The sequence below is a fragment of the Camelus bactrianus genome, chromosome 14 (genome assembly GCF_048773025.1).
Source record: "Camelus bactrianus isolate YW-2024 breed Bactrian camel chromosome 14, ASM4877302v1, whole genome shotgun sequence".
Taxonomy (NCBI): Eukaryota; Metazoa; Chordata; class Mammalia; order Artiodactyla; family Camelidae; genus Camelus; species Camelus bactrianus.
The window spans coordinates 31078409-31089650 of NC_133552.1; positions in this window are offsets into that span (position 1 = coordinate 31078409).

Below are 11242 nucleotides of genomic sequence, written 5' to 3' on the forward strand. Positions count from 1 at the left end.
TAAGTAATAGATTTCCTGCCTGCCTGGGGCATCAGCTCATGTGAAAACCCACCCAGAAACCTCACTGTCCAGCAGCTCCTCCGTAACACAGGCTACACTTTCTCAGAATTAAGAATTGGGTCCAGTAACCCCTTCGCTGAAGAATAAAGACAAAGGAGAAGAAGAGAGTTCTGCCCCTCCCCAGGGGAGAGCCCAGACCTTGGGCTGCATGCACTGAGCCCACCTCCCAGGAGAAGGATAAACTGGAGAAGGGCGTCCTGCGAAACTGGGGCAGCAAATGTTGAGATGGGAACAAATTGACTTGCTGGGCAGGGACAGCCCCCTCCATCAGTGCCTTGGCGGCTGCCTCCGCCCCCTCAGCACATCCTGCCCACTTCCGGTGGTTAAGCTGTCAGGGAAACAGTGTTTTATGGCCTGGGGCAACAGAGGCTGCCCCCAGGCCTAGCTGCGGGGGAAATGGGATCTAAACCACCAGCTCCCAAGTGGCAAGCTCCATACCCCCGCCAACAACCCGCCGGCCCCGCACCCTACAGCACCCCCGGGGCAATTTGTCCTGGAGAAGGGTGACCTGGGAATGAGGGGCAGCAGAGGCTGCCCCACGTCAGGCCTCCAGAGAGATGGGAGCTTATCCTCCAGCTCGCCACGGGCAGAACCCCCTCCTCTCCACCCCCTGATCTCACCGCGCCCACCTCCCAGGAGCAACCTGAGCGGTGTGGGGTGTCAGGCGAATCTTGGGCGGGAGAGGCCATCCCCAGGCCAGGTCAGGGGAGAGGAGAAGTGGCCCCTTTAGGCGGGGCAGCCGGCATCGCAGCTGCCTCTGCCCCTCGACAGCATCGCGCCCGCCTCCCAGGAGCAAGCTGACCTGGAGACGGGCATCCGGCTTCTTCGGCAGCAGAGGACGCCCCCAGGTTTGGCCGTGGGAAAGAGGAGAGCAAATTGACAGGCTCCGCACTGCAGGTCCTCTACCCCTGCCATCGCCTCCCCCACAGCTTAAAGGCACCGCCCAGGGCGCCCCTCCCCCAGCAGGCTAAATGGGACAGGTGTGTCTGGTGATCTGAGGCAGGAGAGGCCACTCCCACACCAGGCCATCGGGGAGACGGGAGCCAATCCACCAGCTCCCCAAGGCAGCCCCCTACCCCCGCAGCAGCCACCACTCTTGCCCACTGACCTCACGGTGGCCTCGTCTAGGGAGCAGGCTGACCTGGAGATGGACGTCCGGTGAACTAGGGACAACAGGGACCGCCCCCAGGGCAAACCATGGGGGGAAATGGGAGCAAACGGACCATCTCCAAGGGAAAACCTGACGCTGCTGCCACCACCCCCAACGTACCACGCCCGCCTCCCTGGGTCAGGCCAACTAGGATACACGTGTCTCGTAACCCAGGGCAACAGAGACCACCCCCAGGACAAGCCGCAGGGAAGATGGGAGCAAATGGGCCCGTTCCCCCGTTGCAGGCCCCCGACCCCTGCCACCCGTGCACCCTGACTACCCTGCCTCCCGCCCCCAGCAGGCAAAGTGGGACAGGGGTGTCCTGGGACCTGGTGCAGCAGAGGCCGCCTGCAGGGCACGCGGCACTGACGTGGGAGCTAATCCACAAGCTCCCCCGGGGCAGCCTCCCTATCCCCGCAGCCACCACCTTACCAGCCCCCTGACTGCACCGCACCCATCTCGCAGGTGCAAGCTTACCTGGAGTCGGACCGCAGGTAAATCTCCAGCGGCAGAGGTCGCCACCAGGCCAGGAAGCGGGGGAAAGAAGAAATGGAGCAGCTCCCTGGAACGGAACGACTCCCCCTGCCGCCTCCACCGCCACCGCCTCCCAGGAGCAAGCTCACCTGGAGACCGGCGTCCCGCCTCTAGGGCAGCAGAAGCCGCCCCTGGCTCCGCAGCGGGGGAGAGCGGAGCGAACTGACCGGCTTCTGCGCAGCAGCCCCCTTACCCCCGTGGGCCCCGCACCTTAATGGCACCGCCCCCACTCCGCACTCAGCAAGCTGAGTGGGACAGGTGTGTCTGGCGACCTGGGGAAGAAGAGGCCGCTCCCAGGCCCGGCAGCCGGGAGAAGGCAGCTATTCCACCAGTTCGCCAGGGGTGGCCCCGCTCCGACCCCCTGCCGCTGCTGCCGCCCCCTGACCTAACCGCCCCACCTCCCAGGAGCAAGCTTACCTGGAGTCCAACATCTGGCGAATCTCCGGCCGCCAAAGCCTCCCCAGTCCAGGCTGCAGGGAAGAGAAGAAATCGACCGGCTTGCCCGGGCAGCCTCCCACCCGCCGCCACCCCAAATCATTGCACCAGCCTCCCAGGTTCAGGCTGACTGTGAGGGTGTGCACTTGCCTTCTGATCCTACCCAAGTGCCTGAGCACCTCCCTGCACTCCTACACTCCCTGCACCCCTGCACCTCCGCATCCCCTGAACTGCCTGTGTCCTCCACAGCCCTTGCACCCCTGGCACCACTTACAGTTCTGCACTGCCTACACTCCTGCACCCCTGCGTGTGCCACACACCACCTCTTGGGCCTGTGGCAGAGTCTCTGCTGTTCGACCAATGCACAGGAACTCACATCTTTGCCAGTATATGATGCATCAGTGGACGTCTGGGGTTGGCTGATGGAAGGTACATGTTCCCGGTCACTAGCTTGGGCCATTAGAGTGATCTCTGTGAGGTCACCCAGGACGGGCTCAGAGATGCTGTCTTCCGGGAAGAGAGGAGTTGAAACCGGTCTTGAGGACAGAGCTGTGCTCACCAGGTCGTCCACGCTTCATGTTTTACACAGAGCTTGGGGAAGTGAAATGGATCTGGCCAAGTAAGACCGGCCTGCTGTAAGCCCACCTCAGTCCTGGGCTCTGAGGCAGAACGACTGGCTCCCACCCTCAGGGCCCAGTTTGGGCACCTGAATGGTCCCTTGGAGGCATCCCATCAGTTCTCAGGAAGAAGTCTGGTTGCTTCCACCCCATGGCCCTCCCTCCCACTGTGCTGGCCTCAGGAAGTTTCCTTATTTGGGGAAGAAGGCAGCCCACCCCCTACCCCACCCCTCACCGTGCTCTCACCCAGGCTGCTGCTCTCTCTGCCAGTCAGAGTCTGGAAAGCCATCCCTCTTCAGTTATGTCCCTTCTGAGATGGACTTGCTTCCACTAAATTCCAGGCGATGATGCACCATGGAATGCACTGGGCAAGAGAACCAAAATAAATAGTTTCTTCTGTGAGGTTTTCTGTTTATCTACTGGGGCTGGGCTGTGTGTAGTTTGCTACACCTATTGGTGTGAGAGGCTAAAGCCACCTGCATGTCCTTGTTTTCATCTCCCCGCTGTCTTTGGGTTTTCCCTAGACACTCCTGAGACATTTACTTCTTTTAGTTTTATTCCTATTATTACACAGGGGCCCTACTGACATGGAGGTAAGGTGTTGGGGGAGAGGGTCAGAGCAGGGCATCTGTAGTCCTGGGATTAGATCTCATTGAGCCTGTGCCCAGAGCTGTGACGTCCACAAATCTGTCTCTTTCCCCTACCCCAACTTGGGTGACACAGAAGGTATTTCCCTTCCCCCAGGTTGGTTAGGCTCTGGTAAAATAAATTCTCATTAAAAAAACAAACAAACAAAAAACAACTTCCCCCAATGAAACAGAATGTTCTGGGTGTATTTCAATAGAGTTATTTTCTCCTTTCCAGGCAGGAAGCATGAGGAGTTATTCTCTGAGGCCTTCATTCTGAGAACAGGACACTGTCCTGGAGGTAAAATGCATGAAAAAGAGCAGGGTGCCCCTCTGACTAGCCCCCTGGAGTTGTCACACTCAGACTTCCCCACGCTGAGCCTCCCACTGGCCTCAGGGACCTGTTAAATCTGCATGCCCCCGGGGTTCTTACAAAAGCAGGTTCTGCCCTGGGAGCTGTGACTCTCCAAGCCTGCCTGGCTGCCTCTCTGGGTTGGGAGCAGCTTTTCCCCTCAGTTTTCTGGGATCTAAGAAGAACAGTGATTTTGCAGCTCCCTCAGCTCTGGTGTTGTTTTCAGGACAGAAGGAGCAATTTCTGAGCTCCACACGAGCTTGACCAGAGGCTGGAAGCCTCCCCACCTCTGCCTCCGGTCAATCAGTGGCTGTTCTTCTAGCCGAGTTTCTGAAGATGTGGATTTAAACACACACAACCCAGCCCCTACAGGAGCACACAGTCCTATAAATCCTCCCAGTTTCCACTGGTAACTACGGAGCCGATGGGGACACGGGTTTCGGGACCACAGAGGCCTGAATGCAGGACTTGCTCCGTGGCCTATTAACGTGGTTGCTCTGGGCCTTGTCTGAAGTGGCTTGCTTACCGCACCTGGTACATGGGAAACACAATATAAGTACTAGTACATTCACTTTTGCTCCCTCCAGGGCCTTCAAACCTAGAAAGTAATAAGTGAACGCAGACGGCCTAGTCACCACAATGAGGTCCGACCAGCCTGGCTCTCCTGAGTGATGGGCACTGACTTGCACCTTAACTCGGAACAGTAGGGGACCGCCTTCCTCTAACTGGGCATCTCCCCACACCGGGCACTCCCTCAGCTGAGACGGGGCCAACTCCCCAAATGAGGTGTGTGCTGGCGGCTTCAGTGTGACCTGGCCCTGCCGGGATGTGAACCTGCAGTGAGTAGGGTGGAGGGCCGGGTGGAGGGGGATCCTTTCTGGGGTGGCAGTGGGCCCGGTATCACCCCACCCGGCCTGGTGCCTGGGGCTCCCTAACACCCCCTACAGCTCCTGGGTTGGCTACAGTCCTGGACACTCCACACACCCTCCCAGTATCTTTTCATTAAGTCCCTTTTTTGTTTTTATCAGCAAGAAGTGGCTTCTGTTGCTTGTTCAGTGGAACTGTGCATTGGGAAACCAGACTATTTCTAACATCAGTAAAATTCCAACCTCGGTCAGCTCGCCAGGCAGACCACGCAGCACAAAGGCCTGCACAGGGCTGTGCGAACGGCTTACATGAAGGGTCCTCATCATCTGTCTTCAGAGATACAGAAGCTGGTGGTTCAGTTAAAACCTCAGGGAGGGATTGAGGAATCCAAAGCTGGTTGGTTTCAAAGGCTAACTGGTCAGACCAGACCCCTGAGCTGTGGTCAGAAGCCTGGCTCTACATCACGCAGACTCAGAGCCCTAGGTGTCAGGTGGGGCCGGTGGTGTTCCCTTTGCAGGCTCTCGTTGGGGATTCACTGTAGCCATTAAATGCAGCAGAGATTCCAGCCCCCTTAACCCCCACCTTGAGTGTAACATGACACAAATCCCGGGAGTGTTTAATTTTCATCTTTGTTTAGGAGGATGAAGGTGGGGCAAGAGGAAACATAAATTCATACTGACTGACACAAGCTCACAGCCAGCACCTCCTCCTCAGAGAGCTATGTGCTCACACAGTGGTGGCTGGGGGGCTGGGCAGAGACCCTCCGCTGGCCCCAGAGGAATTTGCTCCTCTGGCCACAACTGATGGGTTGGACAACAGATCCAGAGGGAGACAGAGCATCTTTCCTGGGAATTTGGAACTGACACACAGAAATCAAGTTCACTCATCTGGGGATTGGCAAGGGGGAGGGGCGGTGGTTGGAAATCAAATGAAACCAGAGCATGAGAGAAAGTTAGAAGTGAAAGAGAGAGAGACAGATAGACTGAGCTTGTGAGAGCAAATAGTCAGAAAGAAGGAAAACAATCAGGGGACAGAGGAATTCCAGCTCCTGACAGTCTAGTCTGTCCCAGCCCATCAACGACCCCGCGGGATGGTTAATATCATTCCAGTTTCGCAGATTAGGAAACAGGCTGAAAAAGGTGGGGGCTGGGTTTGGGTGCACAGTTAATTTAAGGGCCGCTGGACCCCTCACTTCCCATTGCCTGGAGGCACCTTAATCCTCACTGGGACCCCTGCGGTCCCCTGACAGCCCAGCACCCACATCAAAGGGCCCCTGCGGGAGTGGGAACCCCTCTGAGTGTGGAGAGTTCCCTGCACCGAGATACCATGCATCAGCAGGCTCCCGCTCACCCCAGGTTAACATCTCCCCAGCTGTGCAGTCTCCAGACCCGCTTCCCTCCCTGCCAGGCACCCCCATCCTTACCACCGAGTGTACTACAGGAATTCAGGCACAGGGATGCCCAAAACAACACGAGCCCACCGGCTATACAAACAGCAGACTCCCAGCCCCAACTGGGTTCCGAGGGAACAGTAGGCGCCCTCACCTTTCATGTGTCTAAGACAATCTTCTTCTTCAGCTGGAGGTTATAGAGAAAAATAAAACGTCCAAAACATAGTTCGGTGAGGAATTCCTCCAAGGACCTGACTCCAGAGTCTACAACCAGGTGTACCTACCCCCCGGACTTGGGGTGAAGGTGGATTATTGATCAGCACAACCCCCGATGGCCCAGCTCCTCGGCTTGGCTGCCCAGAGGGGGCTGGGGGAATGGGTAAGGCCAGGTCTCTCAGGAAGAGCACAGAGGACGTGACATCTCCCCTCCGCACTTGTAAACCCTTCCCCAAATCTCAAGGCATCGGACAGAGAGCAGCCACCACAATAAGGAGATACTCCCATCTCTTCACTCACTCCTGTCGGTTCACTTACATGCTGAGCATCCACTGGGTCCCAGGACATGACACATAGGATGGCCGATGGGACAGGCTTGGTCCTTCCCCCTGGACCCTGTTCAATCTGATGGAAGAATGATCACTAATAAAGAGTTTCTCAAAATTATACAAAGAACAAAGACAAACTGCAGAGTGAACCAAATTTAAAAATATATATGAAGATCCCCCAGTCTCCCCACCTAAGGTTAACACCATAAACCAAAAAGATCTTGCCTTTGATCAACAAGGAAGCTGTCACCCCCTCTCAGATGGAAAGGAGAGTTATTCTTTGAGCAGGACACAGAACTGCTCCATCGGATTGGACCAGAGCATCTACATTCATTCAGCAAATGTGTATAAGCTCCTACTACGTACGGGAATCTCCTAACTAGACCCATTCCCAAGGCTCTCGGGCTTTATCAGTCAACAAAATAGACATGACTCCCCATCACTGGGGGCTCAGAGTTTAGCAGAGGAAACAGGCAGCATGTTGGGGGTAAAAAGAGCTTGGAATAATTTAAAAAATAAAGAGTGATATGAGCAAACTCGAGTGATGGTAGTGGGGTGGGGGACAGGCAGGAGGGAATAAGGCAATCCTGGCAGATCTCACGGAGTAATGAACTTGAAGCAGAATAGATCCGGAGGAAGAAGGAAGAGCCGGAGCCAGAGGCCTCCAGAGTGAGGGGGAGAGTGTGGGCGGAGAGGCAGAGCACGTTGGGTCCTGAGGCCTTTGTGACGACTTTGGCTCCTAATGAAATGGTGACCCGTTTCGTGAGTTTTGAGGGGAGGAGTGATGTAGTCCAACTTATGCTTTTGTGTTTGGGTTTTTGGGGGGAGGTAATTTATTTATTTTAATGAAGGTGCTGGGGATTGAACCAAGGATCTCATGCATGCTAAGCATGCTCCCTACCACTAAGCTACACCCACCCCCTCAATGTATGCTTTTACAGGCTCCCTCTGACTCTGTGGATGAGAGATTGTAGGAAAGCAAAGATGGAAACAGGAGGCTATTGGTGTTCAGGAAGTGCTGAAGGTGGCTATTAGGAGGGCGGGGAGCAGGGAGCATGTAATTAATGAAGACAGAGTATCCAGAATTTTCTAACAACCTGGATTTGCTGTCTGTGTGTGTAAGAGAAAGAGAGAGAAAGGACATGGTTCCAACATCTGGACCTGGACAATGGGAGGGATGTCAACTCCATCCACAGGGTATGGGAAAATGTGGGGCTGAGCAGGTGGAAAGGGGCTGGTATCAGTTCAGTTCTTCAATGACATGGTTAAGGGATGTATTACATATTGCCACAGAAATGCCTAATTGATAGAGGAGTCTGTTTCCTTTTTCTTTTTAACATTTAAAAAATATAATTTAAATGTATTAATTATATTATGTGAATGATTTGGGAATATTATTTCATGCCAAGTTATATGTTATATATAGACAAATGGAAAATGTATCAGAAAAGGGGAGAAATGAGGGCTTTCACATAAAGTGACTGTCCATAACGTAGGTAAAATTTCAATAAAACCAGTCTTCAGTGCAAAAACCTCATCTCGGTGTTACATAAAAATAAATGAAAAAGGACTATGTTGATGTATCATTATTTCATGTTAAATAACAGCCACAAACAAACACACTGTTTAACTATGAGGCTTGTAGAAATACTATTCGCTTTATTCACGTAAATACAGTAATGCAGAAATGTTCTAAGGTAGAATAAGCATCTTAGTGGAAATAATACATATTTGAGCATTTTACATGATATATATATACTGATTCAAAATTTGTCAAAGTAATTACATAGTAGAACATATGTATGAATGTGAAAGCAAGATGAATGAAAGAAAAAGAATGTGAGTCTCAGGGATAAAGGTCCAGATGGAAAGGGCAAATCAGGGAGTTTTGGAGAAATCGAGAATTTGATGGCATGCCAATTTCCAAGGCTGGGTTGCTTCCACCAAAGGAATAGCAGAGAGAGAGAGGAGAGGCCCAGGAACCAACCCTGGGGCACACCCACAGTATATGTTTGGAAAAAAGAGGAGACATTGGCAAAGGACCAGCCAGTAGATCAAAAGCAGAGAGCAGACAGAGCAATGGGCTGGAGGTTGAGTGAAGCAGGAACACGGGGGAGGAGGGATGGAAGAGCTGGGTCAAATGCTGCCAAGGGGCCACGCATGATGAGGACTGAAAATTGACCACTATATTTAGAAACGTGGGGTCACTGTTGGCCTTGACAGGGCAGTTTCCATAGAGCGAGGGATCAGGGGAAAAGCCAGAGTGGGTGTAAAAGGGGATGGCTCAAGAGAAGATGTAGACAGTGAGTTTAAACAACTCCTTAAAGATTTGCTGCAAAGACACAGGGTGGCAATTGGTGGGGGTGAATTAGGGTCAAGGAGTGTTGTTTGCTTCTTTTAAGAGGATAGACGTTTATATACTGATGGGAGCCAACTAGCAGGAGAATGAAATAAATGAGGTAGTGAAAGAGAGGATGGTTTTGGGAGTGACAACCCAGAGAAAATGGGAGGGATGGGGCCCCGGGGACTTTCGGAGGAACTGGCTTTCGATGTCAATTGTAATAAGAGGTGGGGCACTGAGAGTGAGGTCACAGACATCAGAAGGCGAGCAGATGTGCTGGGAGTTGCTTGTGAAATTTCTCTTCTGTTGGCTTGTTTGCTTGTTCAAAGTAGAAAAGTAATCTTACCAGCTGAGGAACGACGGGGAAGAAAGAGTTACTGGAGCCATGAGCAGAAGATAAGAAAGAGCCTTCCAGGGAGAATGGGACAGTGAAAAGCGCAGGGGGAGATGGGGGTGGTGCGCTCCCAGAAAGTTACATTTTCTCTTTGACGTCTCCAAATGTGTGATGTGTGATTACCCTTCCTGCTGCCTACAAAATAAAAATTAAGTATGGTTCAGAGGAAATGCTATTTCATTCTAAGAGGCTGCCTGTTTCTCAGGAATGATCATCTTAAACTGCAAACATTACAAAAAATGTTGAAAAGATGAAAACTGTTTACCTAAAATCTCCTATTTTCTATTAATCTGGTTACTATTTAGTTCCCCTATCAATAACACATAACCAATACTGCCATGATGGAAGTACATGAATTCTTAAATGGAAATGAGATCTGTATCCTTTTCCTAAATTCCATGGCTTCCTTAATATGCAGTTCCCCTTGGAATTTAGGAATGTCTGGTATAAGAAATGAGAAACAGTTTGAGAAAATCTCGGCTCTGAATTACACAGCACAACCGCATCTCAGAAGTATATACAGACATTAAAAATTTTAGAAGCAAAACTCCGTAACTACTCAAAGACTTTTGCAAACCTGGGCCTGCCCAGATGTTTCCAAACTGGAAAGGGACTCCAATCACTTGCCTGGTACCGGACCAGAGGCTGGCCAGCCTTTTCTGTAAAAGCAAGACAGTAAATATTTTCAGTTTTGCAGATCATTTTGTTGTAACCATGCAGGTCTGCAATAAGAAAGCTAAGAGCACTGGGAGACAGGAAACAAATGGGCATGCCCACACCCTCCCTTCCACTCAGGACAGTTTTTCTGTGGTGGGGAGCTTTGCCACAGTCACTTGTTTATTTGTTTCCATTGGTTTCATTGTTTCCATCTTACTGCTCAAGCTCAGAACTTCAGGTGGGCCTGGTCCTTCTGCATCCATGCAGAGAGAAGGCTGAGCGGGGGTGGGAACCCAACCTGATGGAGAAGAGAGATTGCTGGGAGGGACACTGCGGTGGCCACCATGACACGGGACAATCACACCTTCCGGGGTGAAAGGGAACAAAGACAAGGGAGGGACACAGCAGTGGGACCCCTAGGTCACCTGCCAGGCTTGTTCTCCCTCCACGGCCACCCTGGGGGCCTGGGGGGTGTTGGGCTTCAGCTACGGTGATTAGGCTGAAAGGACTCAGGATAAAAGACCCTCCACCTCCTCACTAGGTTCCAAACGCAGCCCCTCTAAATCCACCCTCTGAGGTTCTGGAACACAGCTGGAAGAATACATGAGCAGGCCAGACCCAGAGCACAAGACAAACACGACAGGGGTCACGTGGGGTTGTAACCCTGTGCTCAGTGGTCGGGCTCTCCTTGCAAATCTGCAGAAATCCCTGTTCCGCCTCATTCCTGGGAGAAATGCCAGATCTCCTCCTGCTCTGTCTGTTCTTCTCTTGATGCTATTGTCCTGGAGGCATGCAGAGTCCTTGAACCTGGCCCTCCAAACATACATAAGCAGCCTGTTCAATAAAACAAATTATGCACTTTTTCACATTTGCCAGTTTTTTGATTCCAGAAAGGCTGTGGGACTCATTCTCACAATCTCCTGTGCCCCCACCACTTGGTGGCCCTCTGCTCATGGAAACACGATTTCCCACAACTGCACCCTGCCTCCCAGCTGGTCAGAGGGGAGTGTCCCACAAAGACACAGGTGTTTGTGAGGATCCTGTCCTCCAGCAGAAAGCCTGCTCCTGGAGCCACGGACAGGGATCTGGCCTCCTGAGCCACTCAGCTCTAATTCAAAGCCTAAACTTGGGGCCCCGAACATTGCTGAATGAATTTCTGAGTCACCTGGGCTGGAGGGGCCTGATTTTTTCTTTCCAGGAATGGATGTAGCACAGCCTCCATTTTCAGGGCTGACATTGATGATGGATCTAGTTCCCCCCACTGCACCGCAGGA